This window comes from Erinaceus europaeus, chromosome 14, assembly GCF_950295315.1.
Source record: "Erinaceus europaeus chromosome 14, mEriEur2.1, whole genome shotgun sequence".
NCBI classification, from domain to species: domain Eukaryota; kingdom Metazoa; phylum Chordata; class Mammalia; order Eulipotyphla; family Erinaceidae; genus Erinaceus; species Erinaceus europaeus.
The window spans coordinates 96,092,404-96,111,405 of NC_080175.1; positions in this window are offsets into that span (position 1 = coordinate 96,092,404).

Below are 19,002 nucleotides of genomic sequence, written 5' to 3' on the forward strand. Positions count from 1 at the left end.
AAGGATCCCGGTTTGAGCTCCTGGCTCCCCACCTACAGGCGGTGAATCAGGTCTGCAGGTGTCTGCCTTTCTCTCCCCCTCTCTGTCTTCCCCTCCTCTCTCCATTTCTCTCTGCCCTGCCCAACAGCAACTATAGCAATAACAACAACAACGATAAACCACAAGGGCGACAAAAAGGAAAAAATGGCATCCAGGAGCAGTGGATTCATGCAGGCACCAAGCCTCAGCAGTAACTCTGGAGGCAAAAAAAAAAAGGGAAAAAAAAAACCCTTCACCTGTACATGCCTTTTTCTCCTATGCACTCTAAGGTGTTTTAAGTAGAACTTTACTTGTTTTTTATCCTTGAAATTCTGTATATGAACTTCACTGAATATGTATATGTATATGAATATTCTGTATATGAACTTCACTTGACCAGGTGCACCACCACTAGGAACCTTGTTATCTCTTATCTTGTCTGAATGCAGCAGCAAAGACCTCCAAGGACTATAGGTTGAATAGTAGTGGAGGTAGTGGACATCCTTGTCTGATCCCAATTTTAGAGAGAAACTTGCAGCTTTTCCTCACCGAGTCTGATGTTAGCTGCGAGTTTATCATAAATGATTTTTATTAATTTATTTTATTTTATATTTATTTATTTATTCCCTTTTATTGCCCTTGTTGTTTTATTGTTGTAGTTATTATTATTGTTGTCATCTTTGTTGGATAGGACAGAGAGAAAAATGGAGAAAGAAGGGGAAGACAGAGAGGGGGAGAGAAAGATAGACACCTGCAGACCTGTTTCACCACCTGTGAAGGGACTCCCCTGCAGGTGGGGAGCCGGGGGCTTGAACTAGGATCCTTACTCCAGTCCTTCTGCTTTGCGCCACCTGCGCTTAACTCGATGTGCTACAGCCCAACTCCCATAAATGGTTTTTATTATGCTGAGGAACTGTCCTTCTATTCCCAGTGTTTATCGTGATTATTAATCTGAAACTTTTTCATAAATTTTGCAAAATATTAGCAACTATAACATTAGATTAAGGAACGTTCTCATCTCTTTTTTTGTTCTTACACTTAGTCCTGACCAAGATGATGTCTCTTTTTGTGAAGATGTTTCAGATTCTCAGAATACAAAGCTTCACAAGCATCCTCCAATCTCTTTGTAAATTGATCCTAAATGCTTCACCTTAAATATTATTTTCGGTTGCCATGACCATGGCTTTTCTTGAGATGTCCCTGAAATTCCTTTCAGCACCTCTCATCTCAGATATCCGAAAGCACTCACTCACTCACTCACTCAAGTCCTTAAGTGTCTTCTCCCTTCACACTGCTCTTGTAAAGTGTACATTTTCACAAGTCTGACCTTTAGCCTTTTCATTTCATAATCACACATCTTCCTCTAGTACACACGCCCTACAGACCTTACAGATAAGTCGACTGCATGTTAAACACACGTGTGGCCTCAGTTCTCTTTGTGAAGTTCTTCACAAACAATATATCTTCTTGTGTGGATTCACTTTGTTTCTAAAAACCACAAAAACGCTCTTCTTTTTTTTTTTTTTCCCCTTTCTTCCTTATTTTTCCCTGAGTACTAACACAAGCCTTTGAATTTACTGATTTCAGTATCAAAATCACCTACTATAGACTATGTCCCCACACCATTTCATTTTCACCTTTTCAACAGTCTTTCACGGTAGCTGTGCATAACCTTATTTTACAAATAAGTGCTTTCCAATACAAAATATAACTGAGAGGAAAAGGAGGGAGTAGGACCTGAATCAATTTACAAAGGCTGTCCTGGGTAAAAGATGATAACAAGTTGCCTCAGGCTTATTATATTGGTTAGAGTGATGTTAACACTTGTGTTAAACCCAGCTCTATAAAAAGCAATCTTAAGGTTTCAAATATCTACAGTAGGCTTCTCAGAGAACTTCAGTATGTGCACATAATGAGGTGAGCCACAACTTGCCTCCAAGCTTATCAGAGAATTGTACCTCAGTTAAAAAAAAAAAGTCTTTCTAGAATTAAGTACGTTTCATATCACCTCAAAACTCTGTTATGGTTATGGGTTCAAAGACACTGGAATATAATATTTCTGGAATGTCTAAAGTCAATGAAAAGCTAGTATTGTCTATGTAGATGGGTTCCTATTCCCTGAAATGTGGGTTTTAGGCCAGTTCCATTATATTTGAATAAACATGAAAATACATTAAAATCGATTTTGTACTTTCCAAAAATGTGGTTCGACTTTTACCCTGTAAACTGCAAAAGTGCCACCTCTGACTAGCCATCATTAACAGTAAGTGACACTCAATTCAGAAGCCTATATTTTCCATAAATGTCTGCCTTTCATAGAGTTAAAGAGAAGTATAGTTCAAATAATAATACTGCTGTGACTACTGAAAGGTATTAGTTATGAATTAAACTGGATGTTGCTGCTTGTTATTAATACAGAACACATGTGTAGAATGCAAAAATAATGATTTGAATTCATACAGGGTTTTTTTTCACTCTAGTGTCTCAAATCCCGGGGGAGAGATGGTCTCATTAATGTTATCAAACCAATTTAACGCTGGCATGTTCTTGAACCCTCTCTCCCATCTACTGAGGATTCTCTGCTACAATGTTAACATTATCACGTGAAATGCCGAGTGTTCTGCAGATACACCTGACCTTCTGCAGATAAGACTGACTTAATCAATTTGTTATCTACTGAAATTAGCAAAACTCCCTAAATGAAAAAGAAAAACATTCACAATACATATCCCCTAAATCTACAGATATACGTAAACGCATGTTGACAGAAATAGAGTGTATGTAGAACTGGATTAAAGGAAGAAAAATGAGAATAATGTGAAAAAATTGTTTTATTGAAGTCTATGTAAACAAAAAATATTGATTTCTAAACTTCATTTATTTATTTGTCTCAAGGGTTATTGTTGAGGGCTCAGTGCCAGAACTAAGAACGCACTGCTCGGAGTGACTATTTTGTCCATTTTATTGGATAGGACAGAAAGAAACTGAGAGGAGGGGAGACAGGGCGAACAAAAGAAAGACAGACACCTGCAAACCTGCTTCACCGCTTGTGAAGCGGCCCCACTGCAGGTGGGGAGTCAGAGGCTGGAATCAGGATCCTTGTGCGGGTCCTTGCACTTAGCCAGGTATGCTGTCACCTGACCCTCAAGCTCCATTTATTTAATCAATAAGTATCATCAAAATATCTGATGAGCAACTGTAACATTCTAGGTTGTCTCTAGACTTCAAAGATAGACCACTTTGGGCAAATAGCAAAGGCCCAATCAATTTCTCCGTAGCTGTAGGAAGATAGTAGCAGCGTATATGTTGCTTAAATCTATAACCCCGGCATAACTGGCATATATTAGATGTCAATAAAAACATACGTCATGATTTTTCCAACAACCCAATATCTGCTATGCCCCAAGGAGACTTTCTAGTGAGCACAATATTTGATAGGAGGCCTTTATTTTTTTAAAGATTTATTTATTTTTCGAGAGAGAGAGAGAAAGAGAGACCACAACACCACTTTGCTCTGAAATATGTAGTGCCAGCTACCAAACCCAGGGCTTCCTAGGCTCTACTTGCCTTTGATCTGAGCCTCAAGACATAAGGAAAAGACTTTTTAAAATTTGTTTCAGTATTTTCTTTCCTTCTCTCTTTCCTTCTCTCTTTCCTTCTTTCTTTCTTTCTTTCTTTCTTTCTTTCTTTCTTTCTTTTTTTTTTTTTGCCTCCACAGTTATTACTGGGGCTGGATGCCTGCACTAGGAATCCACTGCTCCTGGAGGCCATTTTCTTTTCCATTTTATTGGGCATGACAGAGAGAAATTGAGAGGGTATGGAAAGATAGCTAGATATACAGACAGACAAACACCTGTAGACCTGCTTCACTTCTGGTAAAACATCCCCCTGCAGGTGGGGAGCCTGGGACTTGAACTGAGATCCTTGAGTGGGTAGTTAATATTATGTGCATTTATCCTGGTGTGCCACAACCCAACCCCAAGGAAAATGGTTTTTATAGGAGAGGACAACATAGCCAGCAGGAGCCAATACATAAACACAAAGGTAAAGAGGCAGGTAAGTGCAAGACAATCTTTAAGGAAAGAAAATGAAGAGCACAGAGTGAGACATGGATGGACATGGGGCACTGCACCACAGCAAAGGCCTCTGGGAGGGAGGAGAGCACAGGGTGAGACATGGATGGACATGGGGCACTGCACCACAGCAAAGGACTCTGGGAGGGAGGAGAGCACAGGGTGACACATGGATGGACATGGGGCACTGCACCACAGCAAAGGACTCTGGGAGGGAGGAGAGCACAGAGTGAGACATGGATGGACATGGGGCACTGCACCACAGCAAAGGACTCTGGGAGGGAGGAGAGCACAGGGTGACACATGGATGGACATGGAGTACTGCACCACAGCAAAGGACTCTGGGAGGGAGGGAGAGCACAGAGTGAGACACGGATGGACATGGGGCACTGCACCACAGCAAAGGACTCTGGGAGGGAGGAGAGCACAGGGTGAGACATGGATGGACATGGGGCACTGCACCACAGCAAAGGACTCTGGGAGGGAGGAGAGCACAGAGTGACACATGGATGGACATGGAGCACTGCACCACAGCAAAGGACTCTGGGAGGGAGGGTGAGGAAGGATAGGAAGAAAACTTTGGGGGGTTATTGCATAATGAAATTTTATGCATATGTAAATAATTGTACTGTAAAGCATTAATCTGGGAGTCGGGCCGTAGCGCAGCAGGTTAAGCGCAGGTGGCGCAAAGCACAAGGACCGGCATAAGGATCCCGGTTCAAACCCCGGCTCCCCACCTGCAGGGGAGTCGCTTCACAGGTGGTGAAGCAGGTCTGCAGGTGTCTGTCTTTCTCTCCTCCTCTCTGTATTCCCCTCCTCTCTCCATTTCTCTCTGTCCTATCCAACAACGACAACAACAATAATAACTACAACAATAAAACAACAAGGGCAACAAAAGGGAATAAATAAATAAAATAAATTTAAAAAAGCATTAGTCTGCCCCCTCTCTCTCTCTCTCTCTCTCTCTCTCTATATATATATATATATATATATATATATATATATATTTGTGATATATCAAATCATTCAGTTTGTCAGGCCACCATAGATAATCTATTGTATAAGGAAAAGTAGCATACAAAACTGAAAAGTTAGACTAAGGCCAATATGAAGTTTAGAGATGCCAAGTTAAAGTGTCTGATTTTAATAGAAGTTCTGAATAGTTATATGTTTTTAGTTTTTATTTTGTAAAAGGTTTAGTCACATATTTGCTTAATGAAAAAGGAGAAAGTGAATTGGTGTATAACTTTGGCATTTGTTATACTGGAGATCAAACCGAGGACCTTGTCGTTTAGACTCTAGTGCACCAGCGTTGTCACTTGCCAAGTAATCATACCTGCTCCTGAATGTACAGCTGTCAGGGAGAACCTTTCAGAAGTACCGTCTGATTACATAGCCAAGCTCTGCTTAGCAACTGCCACAGGAAAAAGGATGTCAGACAAGAGGAAGTCTGAGGAGTAGGTGAAACAGGCCTGAAATAGCTCATGTTGAACAGTTTTATCAGTTTCAATCCTGCCTCTAGACAACTTAATATGAACACAGATTTTAGCTCTAACTTTTGAATATCTTAACATACACATCTTAAAAGGTGGCAGGGTCTCCTTTAAGCCTCGTCAGAGATCTTGAGTGCTTGTGACCTAAATCTCAGGAAAAGACTAACTCAGAGGGTAGGGTTTCCAGATGCACAAAGTTGTTCAATTCACCCACAGTAGATACAAACTCTAGAGAAATACAGCTACAGTAAATACCTTATGAAATTTACAGTGAAGTTGAAAAGCATTAAGGATACGTACTGCTTCATTTTTGTGTCTCAGTACCGCCTGACTTTAATATTCCTATTTCCATTTTCCAGTTGATGAAATTAAATGGGTTAAGGAGGTTTCCCAAGTTGAACAAACAGCAGAGTTTGGATTCAAATTCAAACACGTCTAACTATAGTAGCCTTCAAGTAATATTCAAATTCAAACTTTGTCTTACATGTATAGTTTGTGTCTAAAAGTGTGGGAATGTGATATCTACTATGAAATATTAGCAAAACGAGATTTCTACTATAAGACTACCTAGGTTCTAAAACTTGATTTCACTACTTGTTAGCTATGGAACCAAACAATTGTTATGTTTCTGTACTTACTATTCTCAACTGAAATAAGAAGAGATTGATAGGAAGTAACAGTACCTACCTTCAAGAGTAGCTGTGAGATTTAAATAAATGAACACAAGTAAGTTAATACATGTCAAGTGCCAAAGAGAATGGCAGGTCAAGATAAAAATGCTCACTCAAATCAGATGCTATTTGTCAGTGAAACTTCATACTAACAGAAATAATTTAGACACTTCAGTACACATTTTCTTGACCTGAAATAAAATCCAGGACCTTCTCTCAATTATAAAGAAATTCCTAGAAAATATCATGCAATCGCTTATGTGAACGCAAAGGAACATATGGAGCTTAGCATCATACAAAAGCAAGGAAAGAAACTTGTATAGCTTCTAGAAAAGACCACTCTAGCATCAGGAACTTTCTTGACACTGATAAATCTGGCTGATTAGCATTTGTGCTAGCTGCTGCTTTCCTGTGAGGACAAACATTTAGATAAGATGATACATTTCCGTAGCTTACAAACTCACCCAGGGATGTGGGAGATCTGTATCTGCAGAAGAAGACGTGAGATGTGGGTGGTGAGTGCAGTAGAAAGAATTGTCCCAGGGCTCAACGCGGGCAGGTTGGAAATCAACACGTGTCCACAGTGGGTTTTCTGGAAAATGTTTCCAGCTGCATCGTATCTGAAATTCACCTTCCTGGCGGGGCAGCATGTCTGCCAAGCTGCAACCATCTGAAGTGCTGGATCTAACCAGTGGTGCAGGAAGAGAAATTCTGTCCTTTATTTCTTCCTTCATCCTTGTATCAACATTGCTAACTTTCTGGTCTCGGGATCTGACTAGTTTCAAGCAGGAAATCAATTTTTCATCTTCATTTTCTGAAGGATAATGGGAAACATGTTAAATAAGTCTATCTAACCATTTGGTTTTTTCCTTTTAGTTCATTAATACTAATAAAAGAACAGCAAAAGACAAGTAGAAATTCTCTTGTGGAATGAGTTCACAAAATAACGTAATAGCACTGCTTTATGAAAGTAAACTCTTTTTAAAATTATCTTTATTTAGTTATTGGATAGAGACAGCCAGAAATGGAAAAGGAAGGGGTGATAGAGAGGGAGAGAGGAAGAGAGACACCTCCAGGCCTGCTTTACCACTTGTGAAACTTTCCCCCTGCAGGTGAGAATTGGAGGCTTGAACCCGGGTCCTTGTGCACTGTCACATGTGTGCTCAAACAGGTGCAGCACCGTCTGGCCCCCAAAGTAAAATCTTTTTGTATGTTAAATCATTGGTTATATAAAATTCAGGTGTACACGAAATTTCTTGAAATGTTATTTAATACTTAAGCTCAATTTGACTGAAGTGACTAGAAGAAACATGGAAATAACTTACTAACTTTATTCATTTATTTATTTTTTTGCCACCAGAGTCATCACTGGGGATTTGTGCCTGAATGCCAAATCTGCTGCTCCTGGCAGCCACTTTCCTTCTCTCCACCCCACCCCCCTTTTTTTGATAGAAGTAAAGAAAAAATAGAGGGGACTAGGGAGAGGCAGAAGAGATATGCAGTGGAGCTGGGGAAGCTTCCCACACCTAGAACCTCGCTCTTACCCATGGTCAAGTGTGTGCTTTATACCAAGTGCTTCACAGCCCAGCCCCCTTAAAACTGTTTTAATATGATGCAGTCCCATTGGTTTGTTTCTGCTTTAGTCTTCCTTGCAATTGGGTTTGATTCATCAAAGATGTCCTTGAGGTATAGGTGGGAAACTGTTTTACCAATGTTTTTCTCTAAGTATTTGACCAGTTTCTGTGAGAGAGAGCGTATCTTCACACGTATCTGTAAACTACTGCAAAATAGATACCTGAAAGCAGAAGTACACTAGAGTTTGCAGTGAGTACCTCCCTAACACTTCCTCTCCACTATTCCAAGCTTTGGGTCCATGATTGCTCAACAATTTGTTTGGCTTCCTATGTTAACTCTCTTTTCAGTCACCAGGTTCCAGATGCCATCAGGATGCAGGCCAGGTTTCCCTGGATTGAAGACCCCACCAATTTGTCCTGGAGCTCAGCTTCTCCAGAGACCCACCCTACTAGGGAAAGAGAGAGGCAGACTGGGAGTATGGACCAACCAGTCAACGCCCATGTTCAGTGGGGAAGCAATTACAGAAGCCAGACCTTCTACCTTCTGCAACCCTCAATGACCCTGGGTCCAAGCTCCCAGAGGGATGGAGAATGGGAAAGCTATTAGGGGAGGGGGTGGGATATATGGATATTGGGTGGTGGGAATTGTGTGGAGTTGTACCCCTCCTACCCTATGGTTTTGTTAATTAATCCTATCTTAAATTAAAAAAAAACTGTTTTAAAATACAGATTCTATGCTAAGGGACGATAAGAGGAAAAAGACAAACAGATCTTACTCACATGTAGTACATAAAGAAAAGCAAAAAGATGTAGTAAACAAAACAATGGGACACTTTTGAATCATAATGATTTAGTGGCTACGGGAATGAAGAAGGCAGGAGAGCTGGGGGTAGGATTATAGCTCAAGACAAAAGGGACGGACATACATGCTTATCTTCACAATGCACACCCAAACCTCGTATGTCATCATGCAGTCACATTTAAGTAAAAAAAAAAAGGTTTAAAAAGCCCCCATGTATGTTACATATGATAAGCATGACATGGTGGCGTTTCTATTAAAATGCATTTAAGAATGTTTATATATTACAGCACCATTAAGAAGCAGATAAAACAACCCATCCAAAAAGATCTGTGTACACATATGTTCTGGGCAGTACAATTTGTAATAGCCAAAAACTGGAAGCAATCCAGGTGTCCAACAACAGATGAGTGGCTGAACAAGTTGTGGTCTATATACACAATGGAATACTACTCAGCTGTAAAAAATGGCTATTTCACCATTTTCAGCCAATCTTGGATGGACCTTGAAAAATTCATGTTACGTGAAATAAGTCAGAAACAGAAGGATGAATATGGGATGATTTCAGTATCAGGCAGAAGTTGAAAAACAAGATCAGAAGAGAAAACACAAGTAGAACCTGAACTGGAGTTGGTGTATTGCACCAAAGTAAAAGACTCTGGGGTGGGTTAGGGGGAGAATACAGGTCCAAACAGGATGACAGAGGACCTAGTAGGGCTTGTATTGTTATGTGGAAAACTGGGAAGTGTTATGCATGTACAAACTATTGTATTTACTGTTGAACATAAAACATCAATTCCCCAATAAAGAAATTTAGAAAAAAAAAGAAGCAGATAGAACAATTGTCTAATTTAAAAGTATTAAATATCAGAGACTATGGGCTGAAATCCTATTGTATTCTAAAGTTTTCTATTTTAATATTAATCTGCAAGGGAATTTCTAGTCTCATTGGGCTGGTAAGTCTCAAAGAGAAACTTCTGAAAAAAAAAAAAGAAGACTGAAAAAAAAAAAGGAAAGTCTATCCATAAGAACAAAGAAGCTAAGTGAGGCCTATATTCACGTGATGAGGTGGTGACACTTCTGAAGGACTTGATAGTGGTGCTCGGAAGTGACAGAAAGTGGGCATGTATCACTGATAGCAAACCGCACTCTATCACTGAGTGTCTTTAAAGTCAAGTGTTTCAGTGACATGCACAAAAAATGTATATTTCAGGGGTCGGGCGGTGGTGCAGTGGGTTAAGTGCACGTGGCGTAAAGCGCAAGGACCGGCATAAGGATCCCAGTTCCAGCTCCAGGCTCCCCACCTGCAGGGGAGTCGCTTCACAGGTGGTGAAGCAGGTCTGCAGGTGTCTGTCTTTCTCTCCCCCTCTCTGTCTTCCCCTCCTCTCTCCATTTCTCTCTGTCCTTTCGAACAACATCAACAATGGCAATAATAATAACCACAACGAGGCTACAGCAACAAGGGCAACAAAAGGGGGAAAAAATGGCCTCCAGGAGCGGTGGATTCATGGTGCAGGCACCTAGCCCAGCAATAACCCTGGAGGAAAAAAATATATATATTTCATAAGATCTTGGCAACAGGCTACACCCACAACCACGGGAGAGACACGTTCTCTGTGGTGTAGGAGGTAGCGCAGGGATTAAACGTTGCACTTGGGAGTATGAAGTCCTGAACTCGATCCCTGGCCTCACGTACACCAGAGCTATACTCTGGTTCTCTCTCCTCCACTATCTGTCTTCACAGCTCACATATACAGAGATACGTACAACCTGTTTTGTTTTTTTGAATACTCCTTTCTTTTTATAAACTACTTTACTTATTTATTTATTTGGGTAGAGACAAAGAGAAATCAAGAGGAGAGTGGGAAGGTAGAGAGAAAGAGAGAGAGAGAGAGAGAGAGAGAGAGAGAGAGATCTGTAGCACTGCTTTACCATTTGTGAAGCTTTCCGCCCTGTAGTTGGGGACTGGGGGCTCGAACCCTGGTCCTTGTGCACTGTAATATGTGCGCTCAACCAGGTGTACCATCGCCCAGCCCCTGAATAGGAAACTGCTGACCCTTATTCTCTCGCTAAGTCTCTTAGATTTCTCTAACAGGGTCCATGAAGGGAAGAAGAAATGAAGAAATGGTGTGAGGCATAGGTACAAGGTGATATTTAGAACAGTGTGAAAATACTTATCTCACAAATAATTTGACCAAGAAAACAAACAAACAAACAAAAAACCCACTTCAACATTTGAGGATTATCTTCCGCTTCTAACAAAATGGGCTTCATGAATATTTGCTGCCTCCCCAGGTCCCTCTGAGGAGGAATTTCTCACTTACTGAGGTTTAGTGCCGCAGGTTTGATCTTTAGATTTGGTTCCCTGGCTTTCTTGGTCCAAACAAGTTTCTGCAGACGCTTTAATGTTCTCATCGATTCTACTGGGTCGCCCTCTGACTTTATGTCCTAGCACACAGTTCAAAGTAAAAAAAACAAAGTATTCTTCACAAAATAAGCATAGACTGAATGATCGAACTGTGGGAAATAATAAATTCAAATCTAATTTCAGCAATAACTTCAAAGCACATTGCATTTTTATCAACCTGTAAACTCTATTTACAACTGGCCACTTATACGAAAGCAGGAGAATTTCCTCAATAGTTCTAGACTTCAAAATGCAAGAGAATGGTTAGTTCCAGAGCTATCTAAAGGACTCACACCTGCTCAACACGAAATCACAGAAAGAAACAAGATTTTCACAGCATAAAGGACAGAGCAAGGGATGGAAGTTACTGCTGGCAAGTGTTGAATAGACCAGTGCTATGTAGAAATCTACTAATAGGGAGTCGGGCGGTAGCACAGCGGGTTAAGCCATGTGGTGCATAGTACAAGGACCGGTGTAAGGATCCCGGTTTGAACCCCCGGCTCCCCACCTGCAGGGGAGTTGCTTTACAAGCGGTGAAGCAGGTCTGCAGGTGTCTGTCTTTCTCTCCCCCTCTCTGTCTTCCCCTCCTCTCTCCATTTCTCTCTGTCCTATCCAACAAGGAAGACAGACAACAGTAATAACTACAACAATAAAACAGCAAGGGCAACAAAAAAAGGAATAAGTAAATAAATAAATATTTAAAAAAAAGAAATTTGCTGAGAGCAGAACATAATTCAAAATTTCTTTCATTTTGGGGTAATTCTAGTTAAATAGCATTTTACTTTATTATCTTTCTTTTTTATTATCTTTATTTATTTATTGGATAGAGACAGCCAGAAATTGAGAGAAGGAGGGGAGATACACAAGGAGAGAAACAGAGAGACACCACAGCACTGCTTCACCACTCACAAAGCTTTCTCCCTGCAAGTGAGGGCTGGGGGTTCGAACCTGGGTCCTCGTGCACTATAATATGTGCTCTCAATCGGGTGCGCCACCACCTGGCCCCTTAGTATTTTTTTCTCATCAGGGTTACCACTGGGGTATGGTATCAGCAAAACAACTGTACTGTTCCCAAGTTCACATTTTGTTTTGATTTTTTCGTTTTTGATAGAGACTGAAAGAAATCGGGATACCTGCAGCATTGTTCCATTATTCTTAACGCTTCCTGCTGCAGGTGGAGACAGGGATTGGTGTTCTCGAGACCTGTGAGTGCTACCAGGTTAACTGTTGCCATGCCCCCAAAGCACTGTATGTATACAATGCATCCAAGGGCAGGAAGACAGTTCATCCCATAGATGGTGTGCTTACCAAGCACCATGTCCTGGGTTTGACTCCCAGCACCACGTGGGAATATCACCTAGGACTATCAACATCACCAAGGAAGCTCCTTGCCCGACCGACCTCTCCTCTTTCCCTCTCTCTTCTCACCTCACTCTAAAATAAATGACTAAAAATATTGGTCTAGGAGCAGTGACATCATGTACACAAAAGAGCCTGGCGCTGCATTCATTAAACTATTTAAAATAGTGTAGATATTTTTATATAGGGGTAGGGAGCCGGTGAGTGAGAGAGTGAAAGAGTACAGCAGCTTCCTTCCAGACTTTGGTTACACGCATGGCAAAGCAGTATGCTAGCCAAGTGAGCTATTTCATTAGCCTTCTACATTTCTTTAAGTGGTATCTGGTTTCTAGAGAACACATGTTTTTGCTGAGCAAAAAACAAAACATAGCACTGCAAACCCCATTAAGTTGTGTATATATGAACATCACTAACTCATTATGGATAAAAGTATTACCATCATTTTAATCATTAGTGACTATGAGAGTTTTCTTGGAAGATTCAGAAATATTTCCAACTGGTTTAATTCTGGAAAATGTTCATTAATCCTGTTTTATTGATTATGTTTACGATATCTTATTCAATGATATAAAATCATATTGAGAATTATCACTCTGTGTTAAATTTCCTGCTGACTGATGACATAGTCATAACTCTCTTGAATTCACTAGATGTCAAGTAGCAGAGTACTATTTCTTTTTCATCCAGGATAGTGAACTTTGAAATACTTCTTTAAAAAAATGAAAAAACTTGTTCCAGACATTTGTATTTATTTATTTTGGATAGAGACAGAGATAAATTGTAAAAGGGGGAAGTAGAGTAGAAGAGAGAGAGAAAGAGAGAGAGAGAGACATGCAGCACTGCTTCACAGCTCATGAGGCTCACCCCTTGCAGGTGGGGCTGGGAGACTGGACCTGGGTCCTTGCATACTGTAATGTGTGCATTCAACCAGATACGCCACCACTCAGTCCCCAACTCTGAAATATTTTTATCCTGCTTCCTTACTTCTTTCTCATTCGTTTTTCTGAACAGTTGATAAGTAGCATCTAAATTGAAAAAAAAAAATGCAATCTTCAAAAGGCAAATAATTTGCTTCCTCACTAGTGTTTGATTGAAATTTATTTTTATAATAGTGCTTTCTATTCCTCTGAAGAATCTGTAGCCCCAGAGAAGAGTCTCTGCCATGTAAATATTCTCTATCTTTGTATTCAGCTCTTATTCTTGTTTTTTAAATTTTTTTATAAAATTATAATTTATTTATAAAATTTATAAAAGTATAAAATTATAATTTATTTATAAGACAGAAACACTGACAAAAACCATAGGATAAGAGGGGTACAACTCCACACAGTTCCCACCACCAGAACTCCATATCCCATCCCCTCCCCTGATAGCTTTCCTATTCTCTATTCCTCTGGGAGTATGGACCCAGCATCATTGTGGGATGCAGAAGGCGGAAGGTCTGGCTTCTGTCATTGCTTCCCCGCTGAACATGGGCGTTGTCAGGTGGATCCACACTCCCAGCCTGTCTCTCTCTTTCCCTAGTGGGGAAGGGCTCCGGGGAAGCGGGGCTCCAGGATGATGTCATCTAGCAGATGACACATTGGTGGCATCATTTGCTCAGAGAAGTCCAGCTGACATCATGCTAGCATCCAGAACCTGGTGGCTGAAGAAAGATGTAATATTTAAGGCAAAAACAACAATTGTTGACTAATCATGAACCTAAAGGCTGGAATAGTTCAGATACCGAGTTGGGGGGGGGGCTCCGTTTTGTAGATAGTTAGTAGGCATATTTTAGTTATATTCCAAAGGGCCCATGACTATACTAGTTTTTTTTTTTCTTTTCTGAGCCTGACATTTGATATGCAAGTGAGCAACCACTCTTAAGTTTCATGTTCTGTCTCTGCATGTTTTGTCACAGTTGTCCATACCTGTTTCAATTACATAAATGGAAAACTACCAAAATCCTTTTATTCTTTCAGAGAAAAATATGATTAGACACTATTAAATATGTCAGATTTTCCCCTTATATTCCAAAGGTCATGCTCAGTTCAACAGTTTCTGTTGCTGTTGTTTTCGATGGGTTAGGTTGTTTTCGCCGGGCTGGCTTCATGGGCACGTAACAGACGACCAGGGATTCATGGTTGAGCTGTAGGCAGTATCTCTTTATTCATGCAGGATGCAGCACAATCTAAGACAAGCTAAGTTAAACTCAAAGTACAGTACTGTAAAACTCACAATGCTATCTTTATATATACTTCCCAAGTAGGGTGGAAACAGGATGTGACATAGAGAGGGTGGAGAGAAAAGTGAACTGGTGAAAATCAGAGTGTGACAAGGAGGGGGCAGATTAGGCGAGAATCCTATCACTGAACCACCAATGCCCTGGAGGGAGGGTGGAACTTGTTAACAGCGATTATGTAAATAGAATGAAGTGGTTATGTAAATAGAATAGTGTTAAGCAGGGGGGATTTAAACCAAATGAAACAGAAGGGGTCTCATGCATACCAACATGTTGCTGTTATCTTCATATTATTTTCTTTTTAATTTTTATTAGTGATTTAATATTAATTTACAAAAGTCTGAGATGACAGGGGTATAATCCCATACCTTTCCCACCCAGAGCTCTGCGTCTCCAGTCTCTCCACTGAAAACTGCAGTGACTCTCCCAAGATCACAGATATGGGTTGACTATTATTTCTATGACTCTATATCTATATTTATATATATATATATTTCCCATTGTTTTCTACAGTTCTGCCTTCTCTTCCTTTCTAAGTCACACTTACTACTTCTGAATGTTCTTTCTTTCTTTCTTTTTCTTTTTCTCTCTTCTCTTTCCAGGTCTTGATGGAATTAGAGTTCAGAACCCTCTAATCATCTTCTGATGTGTACCCCTCTGGAGATGTGGACCTCATTTCTTTGTGGCGTGCACAAGGTGGAAGGTCTGGCTTCTGTAATTGCTTCTCTGCTAGACACGAACATTGGCAGGGCATTGGTAGGTGGATCCATACCTCCAGCCTGTTTCAATCTTTCCCTAGTGGTGTAGGGCTCTAGAGAGGGGAGGTTCTGGTGAGCTCATCTGCCCAGGAAAGTCAGGATGGAATAGGAATAGGATCTGAAACTTGGTGGCTGTGGCTTACTGAGTTCCTGGAGAGATTCTGGGAACCTGGCTGTATTTTGTTGAGTTTTCAGGGGATTTTTTTTCAGTATTCTCTCTCTGTCTCTGTCTGTCTCTGTCTCTCTCCCTTCTTCAGGAGTGTGATCTAAAATGGCTCCTACTCCATAGCCATGCCTACAGAAATCTCTGAATATGCTTCTTAAGCCCTGGAGGCTCCCTCTCTCACACCTTTTCAATTCTCTGATTCTCTTTGACTTCTTCCTATTATTTTCTTCAACATGCTTCTCCAGTGTGTTTGGAGTTACTCAGTTTTTCATACCCCTTAAAATTCAGGGGAAAAAAATCCTTCCTAATCCCATAGGCCTAGAAGAGCAGAAGCTTAATAAATTCTTCCTTAAATACTCTCTCTCTCTCTCTCTCTCTCTCTCTCTCTCTCTCTCTCTTTCATTTGCAGAACTCAGGCCTCACACATGCACAGTTTCAACACTCCAAGACATATATTTTCATTTAGGTAAAGAGACAGAAAGAGAAGAAGAGATACCACAGTCCTAGAACTTGACCCAGTACCACCGTGGTACCTCTCATGACTGGTTCCATGTCACATGCATGGCAAAGCATATGAGATAGCTTTCAGGCCCTAAATTGCTTGTAGTCTTAATATTTCTTTCCTCTTAGTTCCTTTTCTTTTTTTATTTTCTCCTCATTTCCCCCTGGGATTTCACTCCTGCTAGACTCCATCACTCCAGCTAGACTGCTTTTTTTTTTTTTTTTCCTTTCTTCCACAAGAGTAGAGAGGAGGGAGGAGACTGAAAGAGAAGCACCACAGTACTGCTCCACTGCTGGTAAAGTGTCTCCTTTTCATGTACTCCCTCCCTCGTAGTGGCCAGGGTCTCGAACCTAGCTTTTGGTTTTTTGCTGTTGTCAATGCTGGAGCTTCACATCCTTTGACTGAATTTTTCATATAGGAAGAGACAGATATGGGAGTTGGGCGGTGGCACAGCAGTTTAAGCACATGTGGTGCAAAGTGCAAGGACCAGTGTAAGGTTCCTGGTTCGAGCCTCCGGCTCCCTGCTTGCAAGGAGAGTCACTTCAGAAGTGGTGAAGCAGGTCTGCAGGCGTCTGTCTTTCTCTCCCTCTCTCTGTCCTCCTCTCCTCTCTCCATTTCTCTCTGTCCTATCCAACAGCAACAACATCAATAACCACAACAATGTTAAACAACAAGGGCAACAAAAGGGAAAAGAAATAAATAGGAAAAAAAAGAGATAGATACAAAGAGAGGCAAAGAGACCACAATGTAAAAGCTTCCTCTGATATGGGGAGGGTGGGGCTTCTCGGTCACATGCATGACAAAGCAAGGGCATTAACCAAGCAAGTGACTTTTCCAGTCCCTTATCTAAGTTTTAGCATCAGAGTGACTGGGTCCTAGCAGCAAAGTACCCGTGGAGAGCTTTCTCAATATTACAAGTTTATATCTATATGTTGCATGTCTGTGTGTGTGTGTGTGTCTGTATGTGTCTGTGTGTGTGTCTGTGTGTCTGTGTGTGTGTGTGTCTGTATGTCTGTGTGTGTGTGTGTGCCTGTGTGTGTGTCTGTGTGTGCGTCTGTGTGTCTGTGTGTGTGTGTGTCTGTATGTCTGTGTGTGTGTGTGTGTCTGTGTGTGTGTGTGTGTGTGATTCTACTCAAGGCAGTGACACAATTTGTTTTACATTATTAGTCACCATTCCTGTCTTGAATTTTGATCATCTTCATTTTTATAGGACTTTTCTCAATAACATTCAGGCTTGCTCTGATATCATCGATCTTTAATCCACAATCTCGTTTGACACCCTTTCTATTTTCTTTCTCTCATCCAAGTAATAACCAGGCCTGATTGTGCTCATCTGCCAGGATCAGATGGAACCAGGCCTGCTCAGGGGTGGGGTGGGGTGGTGGTGGGGTATGGCCATAGACTCTACTTTCCTATACATACCTAAAAATAAAAAATCAATAGTATGTGCTACTTCTAATTTTGTTCATTTAATTTCTCATCATCTCAACCTCACTTCACTTATTCATCAATCAGCTTTTGTTTTTACTGTTGCATTCAATTTTTTTTTTTTTTGGTCCAATGAACCATTGTCAAACTCCATTACTACTTGATATTCAGTAATGTTGACCATGATAACTTTCAGGAAACACTTGAGCATGTTACCTGATTTTCCTTTCATCTGTCTTGACTATTCTTTTTCTAGTTCTTCTATGTTGTTCTCTGTTATAAATACTGATGTTCCTTAGGACTAGCTCTGGGCTCCCATTTACTGTCACTGTCATTTTCTTTTTATGTACATCATACCCCTGGAAACACTTTTTTTTTTTTACTACCACTTACATGATAATAATTCACAACTTATTTCTATAAGGTTTCCTTCAGAATTACAGACTTGTACATACAATTGTCTGTTTAAAATAATTTATAAACAGAACTAAGACTGTCCTCTAGGCCTTTCCCTCCTATTTGATTCTCGTCAGCTCTTCAGCTGATTGACCAACATATCAACTGTATTAATTTGATTATCATCTTGGCTACTTTTCTCTCTTTTTATACTTAATTATCCATTAAAAAATACTTCACCATTTTCAGCCGATCTTGGATGGACCTTGAAAAAATCATGTTGAGTGAAATAAGTCAGAAACAGAAGGAGGAATATGGGATGATCTCACTCTCAGGCCGAAGTTGAAAAACAAGATTAGAAAAGAAAACACAAGTCGAACCTGAAATGGAAATGGAGTATTACACCAAAGTAAAAGACTCGGGGGTGGGTGGGTGGGTGAGAATACAGGTCCATGAAAAATAATGAATGAATGAAATAGTGGGGGTTGTATTGTTAAATGGGAATCTGGGGAATGTTAGGCATGTAAAAAAAAAAAAAAAAGAAGTAGAAACGCAAAGCAGAAATTGACTGAGTTTGGAGTATGGCACCAAAGTAAGAAAGCAGAAGTACACTAGAGTTTGCAGTGAGTACCTCCCTAACACTTCCTCTCCACTTTTGCAAGCTTTGGGTCCATGATTGCTTAACAATTTGTTTGGCTTTGTATGTTAACTCTCTTTTCAGTTACCAGGTTCCAGGTGTCATCAGGATGCCGGCCAGACTTCCCTGGATTAAAGACCCCACCAATATGTCCTGGAGCTCAGCTTCCCCAGAGACCCACCCTACTAGGGAAAGAGAGAGGCAGACTGGGAGTATGGATCGACCAGTCAACGCCCATGTTCAGCGGGGAAGCGATTACAGAAGCCAGACCTTCTACCTTCTGCAACCCACAATGACCCTGGGTCCATGCTCCCAGAGGGCTAGAGAATGGGAAAGCTACTGGGGAGGGGGTTGGATATGGAGATTGGGTGGTGGGAATTGTGTGGAGTTGTACCCCTCCTACCCTATGGTTTTGTTAATTAATCCTTTCTTAAAAAAATAATAAAATAAAAAATAAATTAAAAAAACAAAGTTTGAATTGTTTATTTTTTCCCATTGTT